This window comes from Bos indicus, chromosome 22 (assembly GCF_029378745.1).
Source record: "Bos indicus isolate NIAB-ARS_2022 breed Sahiwal x Tharparkar chromosome 22, NIAB-ARS_B.indTharparkar_mat_pri_1.0, whole genome shotgun sequence".
NCBI lineage: Eukaryota > Metazoa > Chordata > Mammalia > Artiodactyla > Bovidae > Bos > Bos indicus.
Window position 1 is genome coordinate 52,343,659 of NC_091781.1, and position 16,094 is coordinate 52,359,752.

Below are 16,094 nucleotides of genomic sequence, written 5' to 3' on the forward strand. Positions count from 1 at the left end.
TTCAGTACATTCCTAACACCTAGAAATCCACTTCTAGAAATTTATCCTACAGAATTACACATGTGAAAGTTCTACTAACAAGAGGTATTTACTGCCACCAAATTTATGAGAGAAAAACTGTAAGCAACTTAAATGTCTGTCCACACAGAATGGCTGACAAAATAAACCTATATTCTGGAATATTTTGCAACTTAAAATGAGGTAAACTTATACACCAGGAGGATATTCATGATCTACTGTACTTTTTATAAAAGAGCAAGCTTTGGAACAGTATGCATAATAGGATACCGTTTTACCTTTTATGAGCATGTGTGTGTGTGTGTGCGTGCACACACATAGTGTGAGAACACGCAGAGAAAAAAGGCTGGAAGAGTATATACCTATCAGCAATATAACTTCTGTGTTGTTTGAATTTTCACCATGAGCAGGCATCACTTCAGTTTATCCCTTGAACCAGAAATTCTAATTCTAGGAAATTTACTAATGAAAACATCATGGTGGTGAACAGATTTCTCTGCAAGGATAAACACCCCTGTATATGAGAGCGAACAACTGTTAGCACCCAAAATGAAGAGGGGATTGATTAAAGGAGTTGTACATTTATACTACGGAGGAGTATATAGCCATTAAAAATAAAGATAATTTACAAAACAGAAATAGACTCACAGACATAGAAAAAAAAACGTATGGTTACCAAAGGGGAAACGTGGGGGAGGGATAAATTTGGAGTTTGAGATTAAAATATACACATTACTCTATGTAAAACAGATAAACAACAAGGGCCTACTGTATAGCACAGGGGACTATACTCAATATCTTACGTTAGCCTATAATAAAAAAGAAACTAAAAGACCATATATATATATATATATATACACATATATATATAAATATATATATATGGCTTCCCAGGTGGTGCAGTGGTAAAAAATCTGCCTGCTAACGCAGGAGGTGAAAGAGATATGGGTTGTGGGTTCGATCCCTGGGTCAGGAAGATCCCCTGTAGCAGCAAAGAGCAACCCACTCCAGTATTCTTGCCTTGAAAATTCAATGGACAGAGGAGCCTGGTGGGCTACAGTCCATGTTGCAAAGAGTTAAGACAAGACTGTGTGTGTGCACGCACATGTGTGCGCACACACACACACATATCTCTATATATATCTCAATCACTTTACACTTGAAACTAACATAACATTGTAAATCGATTATATTTAATAAAAATTAAATTACCCACACTATAAAGACTGACAGATATACTATTACATAAAAATACTATAAAACATTATGTATAATGTATGCCATTTCACTCAAATATATACACAAATAATTATTATGCAAATCTGATCAGCAGCTATCTATGTAGGGTGGAATGATGGGTGATTTTTACTTACGATTTTTTTGGAAGAGAGGAGGATGTCAGAGATGGGAGCTCTAGTTCTACACTTCTCTCAGTGTTGAATTTCTAAGGACAATATACATATTAAGGACCCACAGTTTTGAAGCGTGACTCATTTGAAAAGACCCTGGTGCTGGGAAAGATTAAGGATAGGAGGAGAAGGGGACGACAGAGGATGAGATGGTTGGATGGCCTCACCGACTTGATGGACATGGGTTTGGGTGAACTCCAGGAGTTGGTGATGGACAGGGAGGCCTGGCATGCTGCAGTTCGTGGGGTTGCAAAGAGTCGAACACCACTGAGCGACTGAACTGATACCGAACTGAGAAATCCTAGAGTAGACATTTTGTCCTGGGTTCCCTGGAGCAGCCACTTAGAAAGCCTGTGCAGCACTCAGTAATCCCTAAGGGCCCACCAACATGCCCCCTTCTACTTGGTTCCACCGCCTACATGGTGCTACATCCAACATGTATTGCTGCCAACGAGGCACTCTGTCTAACGTGGAATTCCTTTTACGTGCTGTCACCACCAGCACAGTGGTGCATCACAGGACAGCTGCACCACACCGTGGCACTCTGTCCAACACGGTGCTACATCCAACAAGACATCAGAACCAACAAGGCAACTGAGCTGCAGAGTAACTGTGGCTTGAGGAAATCTCCCAGGCAGTGGAGCTTGAGTTCAGCTTCACTGGCCAGCACATCCCAGTGAGGTGCCAGAACAGAGGCAGAATCCAAGTAGTATACATAGGTTAACAAGGAAGGACCATCCACTCCCCCATTCAAGCTTCCCTACCTAGGATCCCAGAAAGGAGGGTAAGACGAGGAGAATCCCTGGGAGGGGGGCAAATGCTGTAACACAGAGGCAGAGATTTACACACATTTGATATGTGGTTGTTGAGCTTATATACACTACATTTCCCTTTGCCATGTCTGGTTTTCTCCCTTTGTGTGTGGGGGGAATGTCAAAATATTCAAACTTATCAACAGCAACAGGTCCTTGGACCTGCATTATACAGATCTGTTGATTACTCTGGGAGCCTCTTACCTTGGCCTTTCTTGAATTTACCCTCAGGAGAGAGGTTTTTCGGGTCTTTCCGGCAGGCTTTTGCGGAATACATTTTTTCTATAACCAACTCTCCCTTTTATAACTTAAGCTCTTTGCCCTTTTAAAGTCCTTTTCTTTACTAATCAATTTTCAAGGAATATTTTAGTTTACTCATTAACAATGATCACTGCTCTTGACATACACTGCATATTTTTATTGTGTAACACATATTTTAACCACTTTGAAGAAAACGATTTAAGGGAAAAATTCCTCATGTTTCTCCCAACTTAATATGTTAAATTTTTCCAATTCAACTCTGAACTGAAATAATCTGACTCACTCTAATCAGTGTTCTAGTTTCTGCGTTTAAGATGCTATTTAAGCTTGGGATTAATATACACACAATACTATATATAAAATAGATAACCAACAAGGACCTACTGTATAGCACCAGGAACTCTACTTAATATTCTGTATTAACTTATATGGGAAAAGAATCTGAAAAAGAATGAGTATATGTATCACTATAACTGAATCACTATGCTGTACACATAAAACACTAATTTGTCCATCAACTATAAAGCAAAACAGTTTTAAAAAAGATGCTATTGTGCAAGTCCATATTGTTTGCCTTCAACATTGCTGTTGACTGCATGGTATTTCATTATGTTGATAAATGAGCGTCTCTTGAGCCATTTCCCAAGTCTAATAGTTTAGGTAGATTGAGCCTTTAAAAAGTGTTCGTAGTAGTCTCAATAAAGGAACTTAAAATCACAGTGATTACAGATCAAACAAAACAGTTCTAAAGAGAAAATAAAATTCTGGCTAACTATTAAAATAATTAAAAGATCTCTCAATAATTTTAATGTCAAATAAACATGAAAACCAGTGTGTATGACGAGCACTAGACATAAATAATAAAAGCAACAGTACATAAAAATAAAGTGTATTCATGAAAACCATGTACAAATTAAGAAGAAAGGTATTATTAATTACTCATTAAAAAGTCATAGTCCCTCCCTTTTCTGGCCGATGAAGGGACTTCTCCAATTCTTTCTGAATTTGGCAGAGTGAAGAGGCAACATCACTTCACCAGTTCCACTGTGACTAAGATGTGTGGTCTTGCAAAGCAGGATCTGATTCCCCTGGGGGCATGAGAAGGCCTTCCTAGGGCTTTGATACATGTTTCCAGGTCCTCATTGCCCATAAATTTTCTAACAGTGGTCAGATCTAGGTCTGGATCACCAACAGCTCTTTATCCCTTTATAAGAAAAAGGCATACACCTTACCCTTCTCTACTCTTGGAGGGGGTTTCCTGTCTCTCTTTCTGTCTTGGGCTCATCTCTACTGTAAAGTTAAATTAAGAACAGGGCACTCTGCCCCAAGTTCTGAATTCAGATAAATGATAGAGTGAGGCAGTGGGAGTATTGGTAACTTTTACTAAATAAATTTTGTCTCTTCTATCCCCTATTGCCCAAGAATGCCTAGCTCTTGTTAGATAATCACTTGTGAGCAGACCACAAAAAGCATGAGTGTCAAGTCATAAAAAGGAATGAAATATTGCCATTTGCAGCAACATTGATGGACCTAGAGATTATCATACTAAGAGCTTATATACAAATATCATATGATATCACTTATACATGAAAACTAAAAATATGATACAAATGAACATATTTACAAAATAGACTCACAGACCTAGAAAAAAAACTTATGGTTACCAAAGGGGATAGAGGAAGGATAAAATGGGAGATTGGGAATGACATACACACAGTACTATAAGAGAAAAGAATGTGAAAAGGAATATATATGCGTATATGTGTGTGTGTGTGTGTATATAACTGAATCACTGTGTTATACACTTGAAATTAACGTGATATTGTAAATCAACTATACTTCAATTAAAAAAAATAAGAAATTCTGTCCTGTATGCCAAAAATATCTTTCTGTATTTATGTAATGTAAGCAGGTCTTTAAATGATCGTTTCTGAAAGAAAAAAAGCATCAACTATTGACAGTGATTCTTTTAAATATACCTGGAATGTTTTAATGGGACTACTAAGTCTCTTCAGATACACTGGATAAAATTCCCAGATAAGACTTTTAAGTGATTTATTTTAGAGTTGTTGTGCATTACTTGACTAGTTAAAATTTTTATCAAATCATATCATGAAATATTTGTTATTATGGTAAATCTGTGTTGTTTTAAAAACTGAGGGGGTTTTTTTGTTTGTTTTTTGGCCTGGGGTGGGGAAAGAAATTACATGCTAGTTTAATCAGTTTTTAGTAATAAATACTTTTCTGCTTCATTAAATACGAAAAGATCTCTTGTAATGAAAATAATCGAGTTATTTACTATTTTCATACTTGATTTTTTTTTTTTTTAAAAGTTAAACGCCAGAATTTGCATCACATCCATATGTATATTCTACCCAGGGAAACCATGCATTTATCATACTCTGCTTCATAAGTGATTTATAATTTTAGCTATATATTACACTGTATTAGAAATTAGTTAAGAAGCAATATATTTACATATTTAAAATATTTCACCCCTTTACTTATTTGGCTGCGCCAGGTTCTTGGTTGGGGCACGCAGAGCCTTTGGTGTTCGTTGTGGCATGCAGCATCTTTAGAACTCTTAGTTGTGGTGTGGGATCTATTCCCCGACCAGGGATGAAACCTGGGTCCCCTGCATTGGCAGCACAGAATCTTAGTCACTGGACCACCAAGAAAGTCCTAAGAAAAGTATATTAATATATTATCTGGTTTTTAATAATTATAGAATGGACAACTTAATTATATTAGATCTGTATCACTTTAAACTAAACCTGATGGATTTTAAAAATCTTATAAGGTTTATTTCCTAGTGGTTACTGTCATGTTCCTTGAAGTAAGTATTAACATATTTGTTTCATGTAAAAAATAAACTCAGATGTCTTCTGACAGTAAGTAATTCCGATTTAATGGCAAAGAGGAAAGTTGTTAACAACTGGGTTATATAGCTAGCATTTTCCATCTCTTAAAGGAATGAAAGTTGCAGTTCCAAGGTTATGAAGAAAACACACTGATGACATGTGCTGTATTTAGGCGCACAGTTCAGTGGCATTAAGTACCTTCACATTGTTGTGAAACCATCAGCACTGTTCATCTCCAGAACTTCTACAGTCTAGACACAGAGCAGCCAGGTTTTCAGTCTAAGAGCAGGAGAGCTTCCTAAAGGGAAGAAAGCAGATGCCAGGGTAAAGATAAAGGAAATTTTTGCAGTAGTTGACCTGTGATTCTCTGAGGAAGTAAAGGGAGCAAGTGAGTTTACAGTGTTCAAGGATAGGAGGATGAACCTCCACAATTTTAAAGGAGCACCACTGCTGTGATGAGGTCAAGCATGGAGCATGGTATGGAATTTCAGAAGCTCTATGTCCTGTGATTAGAACCCACGGGCTGCTAGTGAGGTAAGTGCCTAGTAGGTCCAGAGGGGAATTTGGGTGATGTACAGCACCCTTTGTGCTGTTCAATTCATCAGCTTCATGCAGTAGATCTAAGCAGTTCAGTGCTAACTTCTCAGTTCTGATGAAAATTCCATAAAATCAAGTTTCAACACACATTATTTCTGTTCCTCCTCTGAATAAGTTCATGCTGTTTCTGTCTCCCAGAGATCTATCAGCCACTGGCAGGGTTGGAAGTGTCTCTCATACTTCTTTCATAAGCAGTGTGGACTGATGCTAATACTTGGACTTGGGTGGTAGGTGGCCCTGGAGTTGAGGCCTCTTTCTGTGGATCTTTGGCAAAGGTGTCAGTCCTTCTCAGCCTTGACTTGCATGCAGATTCTCTATAAAATGGGATCGAATATTTGCCTCACTGGACTGTTGGGAAGATAAGGTAAGATGATGACTATTCCCCATTTCTATTAACCCATTCTAGAGCTTTCATGTAATTAAGATAATTGTGCCCACTTTACATGCTATATCACTTGGCCTCTATTATTGATATTTTTGCATCCTATGAGGAAGGCTGGCTGTCTAAGAGCATCTCCACTGTTAGCCCCAGACTCCAAAGACCAGTCATCACTGTTTTTTCTTGATGCTAGTACCTCTCTCACCTGTGCATTCTTGACTGCTTTGATAAATGGAGTGTCCTATGGGCTCTCCCATGAACAAGGTTAAATCAGAGGATGGGTTGAGAAAACAGTCCATGGATTAGACACAAGTAGATTCAGCACAAGAAGGAAATGAACGCCATCTGAGATGGGGAGAATACACAAAACACTTTTGGTATCAAATTTAATAAAACACTGACAAATTCGTGGTCAAAAAGACTTATGCCTATGTTTTCATCTAAGAGTTGTACAGTTTTATTTAGGTGTTTAGTCCATTTTGAGCTAATTTTGTGAGGCAGTAGTTGAAATTCACTTTCTTTTTTGCATTAAAAATTTTTCATTGAAATATACTCGATTTATAATATTGCATTAGTTTCAGATACACTGCAAAGAGATTCAGTTATATATATATATATTTTTTTTTTATAGTCTCTTCCATTTTAGGTTATTACAAGATATTGAGTATAGTTCCCTGTGCTATACAGTAAGTCCTTGTTGGTTATCTATTTTACATATAGTACAACAGTTTGTATATTTTAATTTGAAACTCCTAATTTGTCCCTCACCCCTCTCTCTCCTTTGGTAGGCTTGTTTGCTATGTCTATGAGTCTATTGCTGTTTTGTAAATAAGTTAATTTGTATCATGTTTTTCAGATAAAACATATATATGATATTTGTCTTTATCTGGCTTACTTCACTTAGTATGATAACAAACTCATTCTTTTGCATTTGGATATGCAGTTTGTCCCATGATCAACTGCCTGAATTAATGACCTTTCAGACTTCTTTTTGTGGTCCAATTTGCAAGGTTTTTTTAAATTTATTTTTTTTGCATCAAAAATTCAGTCAAAGCTGAATTTAGTCACTTTAAGTCTCAACAAGATACCACAAATTCCCCACCAATTGTACAAAATGTCCCCTAGGGCCAGTTTTAAATTAGGTTCACACAACAAAATGCACATTTCATTTGAAAGCTTTTGTGCAGGTGTGCCCAAGCCATCAAATCCAATTAAACAGGAGCAAATGCATTAATAGCTGAAGACTTAGTTTTACATCAGGCTGTCTCTAGAGATGTTCCAAGCAAATAAAATAGTGAAATCCCAAGAAACCATTTTTTTTAAAGACTAGCCAAGATAAACTGGTACTAAGTAATTTGGAAGAGTGTCAAGTGGGATTCATTACAGCACTGATTCTGAGAAGAGGGTGCCAACTGCATTTGCCCTTGAAGGATAAGTTGTTCTTTGACCTCTGGCAATGAACCTCAGGGTCTTTGGCTGATGGGACAGGGCGGGCAATAGCTCTAAAGTAGAAGAGAGTGGTATGCGTAGAGAGTAAGGGCAGAGGGCAGTTCGGCTTACAAAGGCATGCTGGGACAGACAGGGGTTGGGTGGGATAAGACAGCTCAAATGCCTGGCTTTAGAAACATGAAATGTTAAGAAAAATTACTTGGAAAAAAGGTAAGAAGGTAGGTGGCACGTACTTTCAGTGCATTACTAGAAACTAAGAGGGCTGGTGGTCTCGTCCAAGAGTTATTTCATTACCTAGCCTAAGGGAATAAAGCATTGTTATTACTATCAATTATGAGCTTAGAATCTCAAATTATATGCTTGATATTATTCAACAGAAAAAATAACCCCAAAGGGTACAGTTTGAATGCTCTCCTCTTTTATATCAAATCTAACATTTTAATTCTAACATTCCTTTTTTACTCTTAGTTTTCTTTTCCAAATCTCTATGAATACCCAATTCTTCAACATGCTCTTATAACCAGCTTTACCTAACTGGCTCCCTTATATAAGTTATTACAATAAATCTTTGACACATATTCATTCTGTATTTGTATGAGTCATGTTTCCAACATTTTAAAAACTTTGACAAAATTCAACCGTGATGACCCAAATGATCCTTTAAGCATCCTTTGAGGAAAAAAGCAGCCCTCACTCCACCAAGGAGCCCAAGTATAAATGATCATTGGATTCCTCATTCTGCATGAATTTGTAAAAGACTAAAAAATTTTAAAGCTGTGAAAATGTATTCCAAGGGAACAGGAGGCTCATTCCTGATGGCTGTGACACTACACCACAGTACAAACCCTAGGAAGCCAGACATGGCAGGTGAGCCAGACGTTCTCACGTGATAAGCATGTATTAATATTTAAGAATGATTGCAGGTAGTCTTTCACCTTAGCTAGCTGCTGCTCCATTGTTGAAAGTCCATGTAAAGACATTCAGATTCTCATCAAAGTGAAAGTCGCTCAGTTGTGTCTGACTCTTAGTGACCCCGTGGACTATACAGTCCATGGAATTCTCCAGGCAGGGAACTGGGGTAGCCGTTCCCCTCTCCATATCTTCCCAACCCAGGGATTGAACCCAGGCCTCCTGCATTGCAGGAGACTTCTTTACCATCAGGGAAGCCCTCAGATTCCCATAACCTAGCATATAAAGCTGTCTAAACACTGCTTTGGTTCTTTATAGCAAAGAAAACCCTTCTTCAAGTATGATCCATACTTGGCTTTAAGTATGATCCAAAGTTACTAAGAAACTCGTTAATGGGGCTAACGTTCACTGCCTAGATTGCCCTCATCTGCCCTCTTTTCTGTCAGATGATTATTAATCAGTGCTCAGTGTATGTATCACATCCTTTCTAAACTCCTCTAGGCATAAAGAGTTACTTCCTTTTCCCATAGCACTCTGGTTCCGTTTTTACAGTACTTTCAATACAGTACTGTCCCTGAACTATTTGAAGTGTTTTCCCAGTTACTCTGAGAGCCTCCCAAAGCCAGAGATTACTTTATCTCTGTATACCCTGTTTCTACCCACAAGTTTTGGCAGATAGAGAGGAGTCAAGAAATTGCTGTTCAGAGAGTACACTTTTTAAAAAGTTCTCTAGTGCCATCATAACTGGTAAACCAAAAAATAAAAACAAAAGATGTTCATAGAGGGAAGAAGAGATTACTAATTTCTTACTCCAGGCTTGGGATTAATTTCAACTTCCTTAGGTCCTTGGGTTAGATGAAACAGTAGCAAAGGGCACCATTTGTGTAACTCAATACAAATGAGCCTTTTCAGTAGATCTGAGCATCAGTTCTCTAGACACAAACCATTCCTCAATTTTAAAAAAGCATGGAAAATTACTGCATGAGTTTCCTCTCTGAGTCGTGAATGCTGTCTGGTGAGGCAGAAATTAGACTGTATAAGGGACAAAATGACAAAAAAAAACTGTCTCTACCATATGGAGTACTTGGCTATGTTGAATTATGTTCAGTCATATGCTAGGGTTAAGTAGTATGAACCAAACAAACAGATGCTCTGCATATTACAATAGGGTTAAAAGAGTCTGTAAACATTGGACAATCTCTAATCTCAAAAACAGTTCACATTCATTTGCAATGGACAATGGTGCACATTTACAATTTTTCCCAAAGCTACTTTAACTCTTTGACTGTGGTCAAACTATAAAATGGAGAAATCCAAATAACATGGACATTCTTCAGAATATCACATTGGTTCACTATGTTGATGACATCATATTAATGGACCAAATAAGCAATAAATGGCTAGCATGGAGGATTCTTTGTTATGTGCTACAATGACTGGAAGATAAATCTTATGAAGAATTGGGGGCCACCACATCAGTAAAAAATGTTAGGAGTTCTGTAGTCTGGGATGTCACCTCCAAAACAAAAGACAAATTATTGCATCTTGAACCTTCCACCAGCAAGAAGAAAGTAAAATGCATCTTGGCCCATATTGGAAATAGTCAACCTTTTTGACTTCAGCTGTTCTGATAGGTGTGTAGTGACATCTTGTTTCATTTTAAATTTGCATTTCTTCAATGGCTTCCCTGATAGCTCAGTTGGGTAAAGAATACACATAACAGTGCGAGACCGCAGCTCGATTCTTGGGTTGGGAAGATCCACTGGAGAAGAGATAGGCTACCCACTCCAGTATTCTTGGGCTTCCCTGGTGGCTCAGCTGGTAAAGAATCCACCTGCAATGCAGGAGACCTGGGTTTGATCTCTGGGTTGGGAAGATCCCCTGGAGAAAGGAAAGACTACCCACTCCAGTATTCTGGCCTGGAGAATTCCATGGACTATATAGTTCATGGGGTCGCAAAGAGTTGGACACAACTGAGCAACTTTCACTTTCAATGTCTAATGATGTTGAGCACTTTCCATGTTCTTCTTTGCCATCTGGATATCTTCTTTGATGAAGTGCCTGTTCAGAACTCTTACTCATTTAAAAAATTGTGCTGTTTTCTTATTGGTGATTTTTGACAATTCTTTGCATATTCTGGATTCAAGTTCTTTATTAGATATATGCGTTGCAAAGATTTTTCTCCTAGCTTGTGCTTTGTGTTTTCATTTTCCTAACATTGTCTTTTAAGAAGCAGGAATTTTTAACTTTGGTAAAGTCCATTTTGTCAATTTGTTGTTTTATGGACTGAGCTTTTATTGCCTAAGTCAGGGTCACAAAAGGTTTTTCTGTTTTTCGAAGTTTTATAATGTGAGGATTGACATTTAGGCCTATGACTCCTCTAGAGTTAATTTTTGTTTATGGTGTGAGATATGGATCCGAGTATATTGCTGTGGCTAGCGGGTTCTACAGCGCATGCTCAGTAGTTGTGGCGCATGGGCTAAGCGCTCTATGCATGTGGAATCTTCCGGACCAGCAGTTGAACCCAAGTTTGCTGCACTGGCAGGTGGACCCTTAACCACTGGACCGCCAGGGAAGTGTTCTATAATGTTTTGAGTGTATCTCTTGCACAGATTTTTTTGGGGGTATTTACTCTAAATATTTAAATTACTTAACAGTCTACTGGTTTTAATATTTTACCAGTTCAAATTAAGTATAGAAACCGTAGCTCCCTTTAAGTCCCTTTAGCCTCCCCTATTTATAACTGTCTTAAATATTTCTTCTATAGTCACTGCAAACCAAATCAGATATTATAGAGAGATATTTTTTTGTTTCAACCATCAAACATAATTTAGAAAAGGAAGTATATTGTATTTAGTAATATTTTGTTCTATTGTGCTTTCCTTTTTCCTTATAGCTTAAACTTCCATCTTTCATTATTTCCTTTATATTTGAAGAACATTTTCCAGAAATTTTTATAGTAGGTTCAGTGGTGACAAATTCTTAGCTGTTCTAAGTTTTCTTTCATTCCTGAAGGATAATCTTCCCATATGTAGAATCTGGAATTGGCAGGGTTTTTCTTTTCCCATAGGTTTATTTTATTATTGTTGTTATTTATTTTGGTCGCACCAGGTCTTAGTTATGGCATACAGGACCTTTATTTGCCGATGTGGTATCTAGCTACCTGAACAGGGATCGAAGCCAGGCGCCCTGCATTGGGATTGCCAAGCCTTAGCCACTGGACCACCAGGGAAGCCTAACAGTTTTCTTTCAGAAACTGGATAATGTGCTACTTCCTTCTGACCACCATGGTGCTGATGAGAAATCTGCCATCCAAAAAATGTTTCCTGTAGGTGTTATTGCTCTTTCAGTTTTCAAGATTTTTTCTTTTTTTAGTTTTCAGAAGTTTAAATTGGATGTACCTGGGTATAGATTTCTTTGGGTCTATTCTGTTTTGGATATGTTCAGCTTCTTGAATATGTAGGTGTATCTACTTTGACAAATTTGTAAGTCTTCAGCCATTGTTTCTTTGAATACTTTTGACCTTTCTTTCTTCGCTTCTTCTGGGACTCTGACTCTGATTTATAGATAGGTTCATTTGTGGCATATTTTAGATTCTACATGTAAGTGATATGTTATTTGTCTTTCTCTTTCTGGTGTCAGCATCTTTCAAAATTGTATTTTGTCATTCCGTTTGTAATTCTCCTGATGAATGATTTTTTTAAAATGGCATCCTGGACTGTCAGAGCATTATGAGACTCTGGATCTTTTGTAAACCTTCTATTTTAGAATGACCTCTCTGACACTAGGCCAGATGGAATAGAGTGTCATGTCCTAAGTGCCAGTGGGGGTGAAATTTCAGGTTTCCCATTTCACCTTCTATGATACCCCAGAGGGGAGTGGTGCCTTGTTCTTGTTGGATAGAAGTACAGATTTCTGGCTTCCCACTAGGTCTGACAATTGAGAACCGATACAAGGATAAACGTGCAAAGTAGCTGAGAGCAAAAAGCAATATTGCTTCTTAATTTGTTAATTCATTTAGAAGCTTTCTTTTTATGGCCTCTGTGTGGCCACACTCTCCTGTTTGTTATTAATTTCACCTGTGTCCCTTTGCTGGCTTACTATTCTTTATAACTTGTAAAGGCTAAGTCTCAAATGCTCAATCCTGAGTACTGTCCTTTTATCTGCTTTTCTTCTTTAGTTGTACTTTTTCCCTAGGAAATCTTGTGCAGTCCTATAGCTTTAAATATCACTTGTATACTGAGGACTCCAAAATTTCTATTTTCTTATGAGGGATCCTCTAAATTCCTGATGGGTATTTTGAACTGCTCACTTGATATCTCCATCTGAATGTTTATCAGCATTTCCTGCCTTAATACATTGAAAGCATAATTATTAATTCCAACCTCTTTCTCCTGGTCTCAAGTCTTCACCAGTTATCTAGGTGTTGAGGTAAAAATTTAGGATTCATCTTTGATTTCTTTCTTTCTCTCATACCTCACATACAAAACACTGGTAATATTAACAAACTCATCTGTATCATTCTGCACCCTTCTCATTGTTTGGATATACTTACACAAGCACTTATTAATATATTAGTATGCACATCTTGGGCTTCCCTTGTGGCTCAGCTGATAAAGAATCTGCCTGCAAAGCGGGAGGTTGGGTTCGATTGCTGGATTGGGAAGATCCCCTGGAGAAGCAAAAGGCTACCCACTCCAGTATTCTGGCCTGGAGAATTCCATGCCATACAGTTCATGGGGTCGCAAAGAGTTGGACACAACTGAGCCACTTTCACTTTCATGCATATCTTGGTTTAATAGACATAGACTCCAAATACTTAAAGTTAACACCCCTTTAAGCCAGTAGATACACACTTTTTTCTCCTAATTTCTTAAAGGCGCTCTAAATATATACAAACATCTATAGATCAATATGTATTTATCAGGGTATGGTAGTAGTAATTTTTCCTTATTTTTTTTCTCATTCCCTCCTTCAACTCTCAAAACAACTTGACTAAATGGCATATATTTGTTCATATCTTTCATCATCCTCACAAAATCAAATAAATATATGCATGTATATATGTATATTTATATATGTCTAAAAATCTTGCTTTTCCCATTCAAAAAAATCCCCAAACCTCATAAAAATTCCTCCAGAACATCTAGTACAGTGAAAATTCTTTCTTTTTAATGACAATATTCTTTGGTATGAATAGTCTATGAAGTAGAATTTCAGAAACAGAATTTGCTGAATCAAAAGATACACACACACACACACACACACACACACAGAGTTTTTATTAAATGGTGTGTGCTAAGTCACTTCAGTTGTGTCCAACTCTCTGTGACCTTATGGACTGTAACCCGCCAGGCTCCTCTCTGTCCATGGGATTCTCCAGGCAAGAACACTGGAGTGGGTTGCCATGCCCTCCTCCAGGGGATCTTCCCGACCGAGGGATTGAACCCTAGTCTCTTATGCCTCCTGCATTGGCACACAGGTTCTTTACTACTGGCACCACCTGGGAAACCCTATATAACAGCTTGAAAGTGAATGTGTTAGTCACTTAGTCCTATCTGACTCTTAGGGACCCCATGGACTGTAGCCTGCCAGGCTCCTCTGTCCATGGAACTCTCTAGGCAAGAATACTGGAGTAGGTAGCCATTCCCTTCTCCAGGGGATCTTCCCAAACCAAGGATTGAACCCGGGTCTCCTGCACTGCAGGCAGATTCTTTACCCTTTGAGCCACCAGGGAAGCCCATATAACAGCTCATTGATAACCAAATCATGTTTCTATTTTAATGTTAGGATGTACTTGTTTGTAGTCATGATGTTATGGTTAATGTGCAACTACAGTAACAGCCAGTTTTGTTTTTTCATTACAAATAATGAAAAATACATTTCTGGAAAAATACATTTCTGGAATATGTAACACGATTCCTCTGTTTAAAAGTACACTGGACTAGAAAAAAACAAACTCATGATAGGATCATTAACACTAAGGAATAGATTCAAGGTAATAGATAAATAATCAAGGAAAGTAATTAGGTGTCTTACAAACTGCTGTGATCTTCATAAACCTTGTACTGGCAAGTCTCAACTTTCAAACATTTGATCTTGATATAACCCAGTCTTGTATATCATTCATGTATACTCCCAAACTGCCTCTCTGATATTAAATTCAACCTTTTATACACCAGCGGACCATTATTAACCACGGGCTATAGCCATTAAGAATGGGCCTAATTTTGCCAATGTGAAGATATTTGTGGGAGCACATGGGTAGAGACAGGGTTTCCCACATTGCCCTGGCTCACACTGCCCACACTGGATTTGTTGCCACTGCCAACCTTGTCCCCTCTTGACAAAGACAGGAACTCTGGGGAGCCGTAGGACTGAAGGCCTAGTTCTTATATGTCCTTCCCAAGTTGGCATTTCTCGAGGAAGTCTTCTGAGAATCCTCAGGTGGGGGTAGGATTTGTTGCAGGCAGAATGGGATGGTAGGAGAGGAGGTTAAATAGGTAGGGGCAGCTTCCTCACTCAGCTCCAGCTACTTTGAGGGGGAAACAACCTTTTCTCTCTCTCTCAGAGCCTTAGCCAGGTTCTCATTTGAAGCAGCAGAGCTTTGGCCTGGCACACTGAAAAGAGGAACCACCCAGTGGTACCTCAGAATAGCTGGCTGTCTTGATCTTATTGTTTCTGAGTTGTACCAGTCCTAAGAACCGCCTTGTCAACACATTACTTCAAAAATTATGTTTACACATAGTAGTTCTGGAAAATGTGCTCAAGCAAGCAACTGATACTCTCTCTGAATCCCAGGGACGGGGGAGCCTGGTGGGCTGCCGTCTGTGGGGTCACACAGAGTCAGACACGACTGAAGTGACTTAGTAGCAGCCACCTTAAAAAATGATTTTTCTTTTCCCATCCAGGTACCAAGAGCGTAAATGAGGGCAATGTCTGATCTTTGGCCTTCCACCTCCCCTAAGGCAAGAAATGCCTGAGTCAACTTTGTTTCAGGGTCACTACTGGCTTCATTTGGGTTCCCTGAGATGGAGTGCTCTGGGCCTACAGGCGCAGTAATGGCAGGAACAATTATGAAGGATTTTATGGAATGCCTTTTATAATAATGTTTCATTTTAAAACTTTTGACATTTTTCCTTCAAACTTATTTGTAGGCAGTCTTAAACAAGAAACTGGGAGATGGTCAGTTATAGACCAAATTATTCCACAGCTTTGATCAAGAGGCCAGGCCTAAGTATACATTTTGTGAACACATTCTCTTTGAATTTAAAATAGTTGTACAGAGAACTCCTAGTACAGTCATAGATGAGGGCATTTAATAGTATTCAATCTTGCCTGTAAAAACTTGGTTCATTTATTTATGTTTGGGACTTAGTATTTCCCACTGAACCCCACA

At 38.2% G+C, this 16,094-nt stretch overlaps 1 long non-coding RNA gene across 21 annotated transcripts in view; it reads right to left on the reverse strand.

Annotated features, from left to right (window-relative positions):
- The window catches only part of LOC109576332 (uncharacterized), a 59,161-nt gene that overhangs the window by 40,522 nt on the left and 2,545 nt on the right, over window positions 1-16,094 (reverse strand). For 15 of the 21 annotated variants that reach the window (XR_011563171.1, XR_011563170.1, XR_011563167.1 and 12 more), the window contains exons 2-3: window positions 6,543-6,682; window positions 5,560-6,272 (exon numbers count right to left, since the gene is read on the reverse strand). This is a non-coding gene — a long non-coding RNA (uncharacterized lncRNA). Of the gene's footprint in view, window positions 1-5,559; window positions 6,307-6,542; window positions 6,683-16,094 lie in introns of all 21 variants that reach the window. The other 6 variants (XR_011563173.1, XR_011563175.1, XR_011563174.1 and 3 more) reach the window with 4 other exon arrangements.